Source organism: Symsagittifera roscoffensis, chromosome 10 (genome assembly GCF_963678635.1).
Source record: "Symsagittifera roscoffensis chromosome 10, txSymRosc1.1, whole genome shotgun sequence".
Lineage (NCBI taxonomy): Eukaryota > Metazoa > Xenacoelomorpha > Acoela > Convolutidae > Symsagittifera > Symsagittifera roscoffensis.
Window position 1 is genome coordinate 13,209,335 of NC_087071.1, and position 13,381 is coordinate 13,222,715.

The window sequence follows — 13,381 nt, forward strand, 5'->3', positions numbered from 1 at the left end:
ATTGGGGCCAGCAACACGACTTTATATGAACGTACAACATTCTGAAATCATCGCTTTTCCTGTAAGATCTCGAAATAATATTTGGTGAATAGTGTATTTTGATAAATACCGCAGTTCATGACGTTGTTCCTGCCAAAATTCCAGCCACAGGCGTCCCAAGATCCCAAAAATTGACAAGTTTGTCTGCTTTTTTTTGCAATTTGCAATGAGGACCTTATACAGATTATCTGAGATCCGACAAATTTTGCCAAAAAGTAGGCCACAGTTTAGCTTTTTTTCTATCCCCCCTGTGATAACTTGATGAACTAAGATAAAATTAGTCAACATTTAATTCATCTTGTATGTATAAATACATAAGTAACAGTGATATATAATGTCATGACAAATAAACTGTGTCTACTTAAATCTTGCAGAGTGAGTAAATGAACTGCATAGAACTAACCGATATTTGACAGGTCGTTAGCGACCTTGAGACCCAAAAATAGATTAATGAACTATGATAAGCATGACATCATAGAGTACACAGAGTTAACACTGCACCACATTTCCCCCTCTAGAGGAAAATTCAAATGGGACACATGAAATTTAAGGAAATTTAATTAAGTTTAGTAACAAATTAAATCGAGAGAAAAAAAGCCTTATGTTGTTTATGAATAATGATAAAGTACTCTAAAAATTTTGACAAGAGTTGCTAACGCGAGATTAATGGCTATTGAGTTTCAAATGACTGAGTTTTGATTCTCGTTTTTCCTCATTGAATTGTCTGAAGACGGCTTTGAATTTGGGAAGCGAGTGAATTTCCTGGTAAATCCTGTGGTATCTTTGGACGAACTCGACCTGAAAGGTTCCACTTGAAAACACTCGGCTTGACTGGCCTGTGCGAAACGGACACGCGTATCCGGGAAAACCACATCTGGACTTGACACCTGAGGGTGACCAGATGGTGAACCGATAAGATTCACAGAATGCCGAATTGGGCTGCCGAAAAAAGAGGTTTGCTTCTTTTGACGAGACGAAGCTCGAGAATAAATTGATGCCGATGAAGTATTGCCATCACCATCCGAGGCAGGTGCCAAAATAACGCAGCCTGAAGCACCTGGTACTGCCGAACTTGACCTCGAAGGGCACTCTTGCATTTTGGGGACAGGGGAATCGACATCTGACGGGATGGGGATGAGATCCGGGCAAGCCATAAGCGTAGGTTTCGACAGTGATGGTGCCTGAGCTTTAATACCTGACGTATCTAAAAGCAAATTTCCCGAAGAAGATGAAGAGGCCGTTAGATCAACCACAGGATTACTATCTCTGAGAATTGGGCGAATAACTGGAGCGTCCGGAATATTGTCCTTAGGTGGCATTCGTGACACAGATTTGGAATGTAGCGACGTTGAAGCAGACAAGAGGGTCGGACGAATAGGAATTGTAACCGTTTTGGCGTTAATACGCGTGGGCGGTTGTGCTCCGGCGAAGTCCAAGAAGAAGATGACACGATTGGGCGTTTCTGCCCCTTTTTGACCGGAGTTAACTGTTTGCTTGAAAAACCTGCAGAGTTTGACTTACAACGCACCGCAAGATGACTCCTTCTTTTTACTTATCTTCATCAGTAATATATGTAGACCCAGTATATCTGACAATGCTACCTTTGTAATGTTTGAATAATTCCCGACCAGATTTCCTAATTAGAAATTTGTCAAATTTTTCAACCTTGTCCGGATTATTGATAACTAAATAATCCAAGGTACATTTGGGTTGAGACGGATGAAGTTGCTGTGCCAGCATTTGATTCCGCAACCGAAGAGTGCCAGTCAACAAACTCAACCGAAGAGTAGCCGCAAGAACTCGATTCTGTTCAGTTAGAGTTTTGATGGTTATGACGCCCTCATCATTTGTCAAAGTCTTTTTTAAGGCCAACCACTGATTTGCTGATTTAGCAAGGCTTTCTAGGGCCCTGTAGTGAGGCGTTTCCGAAACAAAATCCGTATTTCCAACGAAATATGGTGACACTGTTGGGCTGGATTACCCCTAATTGACTAGCTTGATCCTGGGTCGGCTGTCACATTGCTACCGACACTGTTCGGCAGTGAGAAGCTCTCACTCCAGCTGTTGATTATCCAAATTAGCATGCGAGAATAGACTTTCCGCTGCAATAGACATTTTTGTATTCGGTTGTCGATCAAAATATAATTCAAAAGGTGAACTCCCCGTAACCGTGTTTTTAGTCACCCGAATATCTTCAGTAATGTGCCGTAGCGTATCCTGTACGTTGGAAAAATCCGGATTTAGTATAGAAGCACCTAACCGACTCTTGATGGTCTGGACGTTCCACCAATCACAACCTCGAAGGTCACTCACCGGGCAGAATTGCTGACAAATATTTTTTTCCTTACAGAATGCTTGAAACTGAATAATGATCTGTTTTAATTGACATGGGAAAACTTTGTTGTTGAATACAAGATTCCAAGAACTTAATTATCTTTTTACTCCCAGCGGATTGAGTAATTGTAACTGACGGATACTTGGAGTACCAGTCGATTGCGACCAAGATGTATATAAAATTACCTACAGAATCTGGAAGAGGACCAGCATAATCGAGCTGAAGTTCCTCATTCGGACCTGACAGTGGAGTTAAGGGTTGGGAAGAGTTAAATGAAGCATTAGACTTAAGATAATTATCGAACTCAGTACACTGAGGGCAATCTTTACAAAGCTGAATGATATCTCGGTGCATTCGGGCCACCAGATATATTGTGCCGCGTCCACCATGGCGAGTTGTCCCGCATATGAGCTGTGAAGTCGTGCATGAATTGGTTTTTGTAGAACATGTGCCTCAGACGTACCTCAAATGTTGGAAAGCGAGATAAGTAACCGACTATTCCCAATTTGCTTCCTGATATGTGCAGAACATCAAAGTCGAATGGCAATAATCGATCAGCCCAACGGGTTAAATGGGACTGATGGGTTTTGTTACCCCTGTTGGTCTTTAGTGCCGAAAAGATTGCTTTGTGGTCTGTTAGAACTTCGAAATGGTTACTCAATAAGTAGTTTCGGAAATGCTCACAAGACCAAATGGTGGCGAGATTTATCAATTCATTCGTGCTATATTCCTTTTCTTGGTCGTTTAAAAACGGAGATGCAAACGCTATTGGGACCCAAACTTCATTTTCCACTTCTTGCCTCTAATGTAATTCCCAAACCACTGTGACAAGCATCGCATTTTATCCTTGTCTTACAGTTTTAGTCATAAAGAAACATTTTTGATATATTTGCGATCAGTTGAAGGATGTTGGAAATGCAGGCTGTTGCACATCCCCCATACGAATTTGTATTTATTACTTGCCATGGGCGTTGTTGGTCCGAATGAACCTGAAGGTTCGGCAAAAATCTTTGCAGATGATTGAGTATGCCCATGAATGACCTAAGTTGTTTTAACGTCTTTGGTGGTTCAAGAGCTAACACGGCATCGATTTTAGAACGCTTTGGTCTATAACCATCTGGATCGATGTCGAAACCTAACCAGGACAGATGATTTAAAGAAAACTCACATTTCGACAATTTGAGAGCAAATCCTTCCTCCTCTAGCCTGACGAACAATTTCTCCACAAGAATAATATTATCAACCACTGAGCCTTTTAAAACAACTAAAATATCGTCCAAGAAACAAAAACCTCCCGACCACCCCTGAAGAGTATTATCCATCGCTTTTTGGAACTCTTTATGCATGTCGTTATTAAGTCCATAAAAACCAGTCTTGAAACGATAACTGCCTGTGTGTTCTCCACAAACAGTGTTGAAATTACATTGACTACTAACGGCATCACTCAGTGGAATTTGACTAAACGCGTATTTCAGATCCAACGACATGAACCAAACATAACCATTCTTATTCGACACTTTTTCTGGGCAGCTGAGTCCAACAAGTTTAGCAATTTATATTGATTCTTATGGTTTTGGTCAATCATAGGTTTCGCATCCCTTGCAAACTTAACCGATCCGTCTTTCTTCGCTTGATCACAATCGGAGATATAAAATGCTCACTAGTGAACTTGTTGAGTCGCACAATATAGCCTTCTTGAATGAGTCTCCAAAATTCATTTGCGCTTTTGTCCTGAGTATGAACTGGGAACCGCCTACCCTTTTCTTGAATTAGAATAAGCGGCGATTTGAAAGTGGAGAAACTTGAAGGTTAATTGTTCTACCGATACGAGAAAATGCGAAAATACTTCTTTTGATAATGCGATCTCCAAAACTCCGACGTCTCATTCGTGTCTGATTGAGAAATTTTGCTCACCAGTGGCCTAGGCGATCTTACTTGCATTGTACGGACCCCCAACTGAGATTGCAAATCTAGACCCAGCAGACAACACGCGCGGTTCTCCGAAATGAGAAATTTAGCTGACTTCACATTCCTGCCCAAGGATGACAAGTCCACAATCAGAGTGCCGAACAAATCAATGCGTTTCCGACTGTAGTCGACGTACACTGTGTCTATCGGACGTTCTTTTTCATTGATTACAACTGCTGAGTGCACTGATTTTACGATATATTCTACCGTTGTCTTATTTACAAAGGAAGCCGGGGGGCTTTCTGTATCCGCTGTGGCTTTAAGAAATGTCCCATTGCAACAAAGGGTGATTTGTATACAACGCAATTTTCCGGTAGCTTCATTTGCAACTTCCAGTTTCTTCACTGATGCAGCGATTGAAGACGTAACTGGGCGCGAGAGCCCGTCCACCGCCAAAACTGCAAACTCAGATTCGCTGTGAGAAGTAATGAAATTACAACCCTCCTCAGTAGTTTCATCAGATTCCGCGTCCATATTGGCCACACGTTTAGAATTGCAACCCTTTGTAAAATGCCCCTTCTTGCTGCAATTCCCACAAGTGACATTCCTTGCCAGACAGCTTTACTTGTGATTGGCGGAGAATCTATTTCCACAAAAATAGCAGGGTTTAACATCTCTGGAATTGTTATTTCCTTTTGGCCTTCTGTTCGACTGAGCCCGACTTATCCTGTCAGATAGCTTCTTCTCCTGCACCGAATATGTTGGTTCTTGCTTAATACGAGCATTTTGAGCAGAACTGGACCCCTGAGGGGAGGAGCTGCCCGCCACTGACGAAAATCCAAATTGTTTTTCTAAACTTGTTGCTGTTTGGGCCCCCTTCTTCTGCAACAATGCCGACTGTAGGGTTTCATCTGGAGTGTTACCTGGATGAATACATAATTCGCGTTGAATATCTTTATAACGCAATTTAGTAATGATTATATTTTTCACTACTTTTTTCTTTTGATCTACTGTCCAGCCACACAGGGCAACTTGACCCGTGAGACGCAAGTAGAAAGCTTCTAGACACTCACGATCGGCATGAACTGCGTTATATATTCGAAGACGTTCAAAAATATATTTTTCTCCTTTTTAAAGAAAAGAACACAGTTATCATAAAAATCTTTAAACGATAGCTTTGAAATCGGCATGAGGATAACTCTGAAAAAACGTTTTCTGCCTTCAGAACCCAGAGAAAAGAAAAGACGAGATTTGATTCGTTGTTCAGTCTCAAAGAACAAAACACCAGGTGTAACTCCGGGGCCTTTATCCCTCCGTTCCTCATTAAAATCTTCAACTCTGCGAACAGCTGCCTCGTCTCTTGCAATACGATTGGCCGTTGCCGACGCACCCTGAGTAGTTCCAGCGGCTTCCGGTTTCGGGGTCGGGTTATCGTGAACTATTCCAGGCGGTTTTAGCAGTTCGCGGGGACCAAAACGCTCCCGCAGTGTGATGGCAAGAATGAATTGTCTTATCCATGAATCCCAACTACTGGGTAGGTCGGACGTTGGTTTGTGCCGGAACTGCTGGCTGCGCCATGTGGTAACTTAACAGACTAAGATAAAATTAGTCAAGATTTAATTCATCTTGAGTGTATAAATATAAAAGTGAGAGCGATGTATATGGTCATGAAAGTTAAACTGTGTCTACTTAAATCTTGCATAAGTCGACGAGAGAGTAAGTAATTAAACTGCATAGTACTAATCGATGTTTGACAGGTCGTTAGCGACCTTAAGATTCAAAAATTGAATAACGAACTATGACAAGCACGACGTCATAAAATGCATAGAATTAACACTACACCACACCCCCATTTCGGTGAGCCATAATATCATGGTTTAACTAGTAAGTTTACGAGGTTGGGTATGATGATAAACTATGATCTTAATAATATAATTAGGCTGTTTTCCACGATCCCCCGCATTTGAATCTCTTCGTTGAAAAACTTGTTTTACGTTGTAATAGTGTGATCAGATTCTGCTTGGTGAACATACTAACTATTGTGAACAGATTTGTTTTTCATACCTTACTTCGTAACATCACACATTCAGCCATAATAACACGTAAGGCAACTGAGAAATTTGAGAATATGAAATATGGGGGAGGCAGAGTGGAAAAGAGCCCTTTTTTAAGCCGCATGCCAATTTCAATAGCAATCGGACCTTGTAAAGAAATCTTTTACTTATAAAAAGTGGAAGTTGGGGGAGAGACAAAATTTTTGCCAGGTATTAGAAATCATCTTCCAAAAACTGAAGATGAACATTTTCAAATTTTTCAAGAGTTTGTGGCTTTTTCTGGAATTTCAATTGCAGTTGTCGCTTTCAGAAACACTGGCTGGGTTTGCGAAAACTCAAGTCGTGGATAAAAACATGACAATCATTTGTACTGGAATTAAGTCACCGGAAAGTACTCTTTCGATATCAATTTGAAACACCTGAAAACGGGCCGTGCTGGTTTTATAGTGTTCTCCCAAACGATTCCAATTTGTTTTTGAAAATTTTGATCAACAACTAGATATCGTTTGGAAACAATTTCTTATGATTATTCTTATTATTATGATTTTCATTATTATTATTATTCTTATTATTATTATTATTTTTTATTTTTATGATTATTATGATTATTATTTTTTATTATGATGATTATTATTATGATTATTATGATTATTATGATTAATATTATCATTATTATAAACAAGAACTAGACCTTGTAAAAATTTTTGAGTTTAATATTTAGCATCACCTATTCTGCGAAAGTTTTAGAAAAAAAATAGTGATTTTGAAGTTTACCTTTGTGTAGTAGATTTTACAATTTAAATTGCCAGCTTCAAGACAATAAAAAAGACTGATTTCCTGAATATATGCTTGAAGTTCTCTGAGTAAAATTGCTCAAAATAACAAACTTCAAAAGCGACTGGGTTAAAACTGATATAAACAGGTTGTTAAACAGAATGTGGTTGTAATAAAACCACATAACTAGTTTACAACCAGTCGACGAATTAGATTATAACAACAGAATGAAAATACGACTACCCAGGGCGAAATTGAGCCCAATTTGACTCGTGATTCTACCTTATCTAGCCAGTATCGCATTTAGTAAACTTGGTCATACCCCGAGCAAAGCTCCATTTTTCGCACCACATTTTATGTTGTTTTTGTTTTTCTTTGCTTAAAAAAAATGAAAAGAGCCACCGTTATTTTTAGATAACTTTTTTCAAATTCAAACAACTTAACATGGTAATAAAACTTCATTTTTTGCACTCCTGTTTAGATTTTCATTTTTTTGTTTCTGAAAACACTTGAATCGAGTCACCGTTTGTTTTACATTATTACATTTTTGAATCGAAACCACCTAACACCGCACGTTTTTAGATTGCAGTGAAAAAAAAACCGAAGAAAAAGTTTGTTCATTTGGTATTGAAAAAAAAAGTAGCAACTTCATTGTCTCGTGTCTCATTTCAAGTTTGTTATTGGGCGCGCCTTTTGCGTTTCATCGCATCGCGAAAAAGGCGGGCTCCTATTTTTTCTGTTTGCAAGCTATCAAAATGTTGACGAAATGGCGGCGGTACAAGTTAAGTTATCCAGTAGGAAAAGATTTAAATTGATGTTAAGATGTAAAAATTTGGTGTTAAAATTTGAAATATGAGTTGAAGTGTCTAGGATATAAATTTTATAAGATTTAAATTACAAGGTATTAAGTTTACATTGATAAATTGAATGGGGTCAAAATGTTTGACATTTCTTTGGTGCAACGCAAAGAAAAAATTATTTGTGAACTGCGAGTGAATTATTTTGTGTTATGAAAAAGTCGAATGAAAAAGTCGAAGTTCTACAAGGTAAGTGGACAGAAAATATTTCTAATGTTTGTCCAGGTAAAAATAGATGTCCAGGAAAGAATGTTCATGACCAATCTTAGGTTGCAAGATGGCTGAAAACGTCAAGTTTGTCGAATATTAATTTTAAAGTTAATGAACTCATTTTCTTTTCTACAAGTCAAGCAGAGCTTTTCAAAACTTTTATCGCACAAAACGGGTTTCTGTTTGAGCAAACGGGTTTCACAAAATGGATTTCTGTGTGCGACTAGCTTAGTGTTTTATCATCTGTTTTCTGACTCCATTTATAGCAAATTTTTCAAACACCGTCGATTGTGGTGCAGATGGAATCCTGTAACTGAGCACATAGTTTACATGTCACTAACAAAAAAGTTGGAATTTGTATTGTAAAACACAGTTTTTTCTCACCTTACAAAATAGGTTGGTGACAAATACACCAAATTTGCTGTGACCTTTCAGCTTGATTTCTTTTTATTATATTGGAAAAATTTTTAGCTTCAATTCTTGACGAAAATGGCAAGATACTTTTGCCTTATCATTTCTGCGGGTTTGTTGGAATCATCTGAAAATTTTTAATGCCCACAGCATAAAACTAAAATATATTTTACCAGTGTCCATTTTAAAAAAGCTTCTTGAGTTTGAACAAGACCAGATTCGCCAATTGTGGGATGATAAACGCGCAATACAGTTTGTCCTATTATAGAGGAAGCGGCAAATTAAATCATTTCAAGTTGTTATTGAGGCAACTATTGTTTTTTTTGTAAAGAAACCACTGTCAGTGACAGGCAAATCATATCAAGATGAACTGCTTATAATATGTGAGAAAAGTTGGGGATATCCAATTTAAAAAATTAACCAATTTTTCAAAACATTTTATCATGTTTTCAAATCAAAATTTTTAAAATTTTGCGACGTTTAAAGGCAATTGGATCCCTCATGGCTTCGCCGTGATACGATCATTATTGCTGTTTTTATAAAGAAAGAAGCAAGCTAATGGACGCTGGGAAAATGTGTTACTGAACTCCAGATCACCGAAACAAATGACAGATTTTTTTTAAAATTTGCAATTACTGAGTTTTAACACTTCCAGAAAACAATAATTGTGGTTTTCGCAATCGCATTCTGAAAGGCAGTCCAGACTACCTACGCCTAATCCGTTGATCTTATTTCTTCACATTCAAGACTGGGTTAGTTCGTTGAGTGAAGCTCTTTTTTTATAATCAACTTAGTTTTTGCGTCTAGTTTTTGCAGCTGAATTTGGTCAAGTTTGGTTAATCTAAAGCTAGAGGTCAATTGAGGGCTTGCCCTCACTCACTATTGAGATTGAAATTGGGATTTCTTAAGCAGTCGCAAACAACATAAATATGTTCCAGCCACTAAACCCGAAAAATGGCCTAAATTTTTTGACCCAAAAACGTGTCCACGGCTGTTACGACCGAATGGACGCAACCTTGACTTTCTACCGGAATACAAGAAAATTAATGGCAAATGGCTAGAATGGCGTCCGATATGACAATCTGTACTGAAAAGTTTTCAAAGTTTTCTATCAACAAAGATATCAAATTTGCACAATAAAAATTAAATTGAAGAGCAAGTAAAGAAGTTTAGTTTAAAAGAAGAAAAGACTTTATTTGCGTTGAAATTCGCATCTCAAGAAAGTGGAAAAAAATCAATTTTAAGTCCACAAAGTGAACTAAAAATCAATTATAATGGATTAAAAATGGATTTTATTGCCCTGAAAAATACAGTGCTGATTTAAATTAACCGGACAAAACACGTTAAACTTGAAATTTAAAAGCCGTTCTCCTCAAATTGGGTTGAGTTTAGGTGAAAACTTATGAAGACAAAACTTGCTTAAAATTTTAGCAGAATTAATATGGCGTAATTTGTTTTGCAAAATTAGGGCCCAAAATTTCACCCCAAAAATGGGTCCATTTGGCTTTTCTTAGTTAATCAAAAATTACGCCGAAAATACCCAGTCGAGTTTTTTAAATTTCAAGTTTAACGCGTTTTGTCCGGTTAATTTAAATCAGCACATTTTTAATTGATTATAATCGTTTTTTTTTTCAATTTTGTAGACACTGGCAATGAAACTCAATTATAACTAGACTGCTCGTATCAGGGCAAAGCCCTGAATTTTCCGACTGCCTTTTAAGGTTTATGGAGCAGTAATAAAATTAAAAATTAAAGGAAATTAAAAAATTGAAAAAAAAAATTTCTTAAATTTTTTATGAAAACCATCCCCCCACACGCCATATACAGTACAAAAGAATCTAATTTGCCCCTTGTAACCAACCAATTATGACAAATAGGCTTCTTTCAACCAATTTGGAACAATTTCTAAGACGGATTAACTCTCCGCTTACGCGATATTAGCGCGAAATATATCGCGCGTTAATTGTCCAAAATTGACCAAAATGGCAACCTTTACACCCCCGTAACGTTACGAAAAATGATCACAGGTGAAATAGCTTTTCAAATTTGAGCTCAGCACAACAATACCTTTCGAATATAAAAAAATTCCGTCAAAAATGGCTAGTTAAAAAGGCGAATCTTGTCTGAAGAAAAAAAAACCCACCCCGAGCACAAAAATTCCGTTACTTTCGTATCGAAAGTCGGAACAATAAAGTTTTTTTATGGAATTCCATTGCGGGCATAGACTATCGACATGGACTGGACGCCGGCTTTAAATTAAACACGTCGATCGAAGATGACGTCAAACGAAGTTGATGTAAATTAATCGAAAACAAAAGCGCATCAAGAAGATAAAATATTGTCCCAAAAGCTCTAGTTTCTTATCAAAGTTTTAAGACTATTTTGGATAATAAATCTGCTTTTAAGATGTTCATCAAATACATTTGTTTGAAGAGAACACTTACCAACTTTGAATCATCTTTCCTTTTGGCACTTATGACGCAGTTAAACTCGTTTTGACCGGTAAAAGATTGTAATTAGATTAAACAAAAATCTTCTTTGAAAAAAATTACCAATTGTTCGAAATGTTCAAATCGAATGAACGCTATAGGTAAGATATAGGATCGGGTAATCTGAACAATAGGGTTCAATTTACACACAATAGAATAAGAGTGAGCGAACTTGATGCTACCAGCGGAGCGAAATTGAAATATATGATACCCTAAGTTCGGACTAAGAGAAAAATTTCAATTACTACTTGAAAGGTGACTGGTAATTGAATTGCGAAGTGTTATAACCATCATTGCTATATATTCACATAGTAAAATGCCTTGTATAGTAACAACGGCGTTTCTGTTTTCAGAAACAACGATACTACTCAGATTTTGTTCCGTTTTTCTTAAGTTTTTTTTTCGAATAAAAAATGAAGTTTGATGGTTTCAAGGCTTTCAAGAGTTCTGAAAGGTTGCGATCTCAAATTATTTTGTTATTTCACAAAGTCCTAACTAAATCTTACGTTTTCAATTGAGACTATATATAGTTCGGCTAGAAAATTAATCGGTCAGGAGGCTGTGATGAAAGTGAATGGTGCCATCAGACATAAAATGAAGATAGACTTGATCAAAGGTCGTTCAACCCTCACTGAAAAGAGTTCACAGGAAATTGTTGAGTTCAAGCTGATCACTCAACTACGAAGCCGAAAACTCAACCAAAGAATTTTTCAACTAATGTTTTTTTGTACAGAAAAATTGCAAGGATTTCTTAAGAAATTCTCGTGTCAAAAAAAATCATATTCTTTTGCAATTAAGACACATTTTTTTATTGTGTTGACCTTCATAGCACATTTTTTAAGCACTTAGAGAGCACTTAACTTATCTGCTTTCTTTTGTCTCCTTGATTACATTTAAGGTTACTAAACTAGTAAGTAATGGTATGTAACACACCATTAAGCAAGATTGCTTCTTTTTCTACTTCATTGATTTTGATGGTTACGTTCTCGCTTGAATAATTAAACGGTTCACATGAATTTGATTCAGACTCAGAGCTAACTATGTCCTAAAGCAGTTCATACAGCCATAAAAGGAATTAGTTTTCCATCCGTAATCGGATACAAACTCGTTTTATGAACAAGCTGAATGAATTAGCCGTATTCAGTTTTGTGATTTGCATTAACTAGATTATTACATAAGCAGTTACGGTTTTATGAATGTTTACGTGTCATGTTACATGCAAGGGCGGATTTATTTAAATTCTGAACCCTTTGAAAATTCAAAAACCCTTTTTGGTAATATTGTTTGTAGTCTTTTTAAAAAAAAAAAATTGGTGTCTGAGTAAAAATCAGTAATGATTCATTAATATTTTACAAGAAACTCAAAAATACGGAAATGAGATTAGTGAGAAAAATTTCTAATGACCAATGATGAGATCAGCAAACTTGCAGTAATTTTGATTCGAAGATGAATCGTTCTTGATATTTTTCTGCTTAGGAAAAATATTTTAGCTTGGTAAAAAGTTCATTGCAGAAAATGTGGAAGCTATCAGGTGTAAATTAAACTTTAGAAAGACAGATGTCAGAATTGGTCTGTTTTTTTTTGGTAGCGTAGAGCGGAAAAAAATGTGTCATTTAGAAACCAAGCAAGACTGCCCGTAACAGGGCAAAGCCCTGAGTTTTCCGATTGTGTTTCAATTTCTATGGAGTAATTTTTAATAAAATTGTTGATGAAATTTGCAAACCAGACAAAACGTCAAAAATTTAGGTTTTTTCTTTGAAAATGAACGCTATATAAAGTACAACATTTATAGCCAAAAGTATTTTGGAAAAAAGGAAAGAAAATTTTGAAAAACTAAATTTGCACAATAACAAAGATCAAGAGTGAAAAATTGAATCTTACCAAATTAATACGACCGACTACGTAGCCGCAATTCGACATGGAACGTTTTGTTTTGCGGGATACAACGCCACGCAGAAATATTTTGCGTTACGCTGTCAGTTTTATGGCTAAAATCTTCAAAGTGCGTGTAAAATAGTCCAAAGCATGGCCAAGTTGGTAATTTTCAAACTCCAAAAATTTTGCAAAAAATGATCGAAGGTTAAATATATTGTTAATTTGATGTTAAAGAGTCAATTTCTTCAACAGGTCATAAAATTGTTTATTAAAAACTATTTCGATTGTCGAAAAATGACTCAATGAAAAAATAACCACACCAAGCCTAAGTTTTATATTTTCTTCAAAAATCGGAACAAAAACATATATTTCGCATATAGAAAAGTATTAAATCGACCAAAGATGTCCAATTTGGAACATATTCTAGTA

The 13,381-nt window shown here is 36.7% G+C and overlaps 1 protein-coding gene across 2 annotated transcripts in view; it reads right to left on the minus strand.

The window, feature by feature from the left end:
- LOC134855106 (myb-like protein AA) overlaps positions 1-11,329 on the minus strand; it is a 51,708-nt gene extending 40,379 nt beyond the window's left edge. The window contains exon 1 of one of the 2 annotated variants that reach the window (XM_063871495.1): positions 11,033-11,329. The gene's annotated coding sequence lies outside the window, so the exon portion shown is untranslated. Of the gene's footprint in view, positions 1-7,110; positions 7,205-11,032 lie in introns of those variants that run through there. The other variant, XM_063871499.1, reaches the window with a different exon arrangement.
- Positions 11,330-13,381: the final 2,052 nt, after the last annotated feature.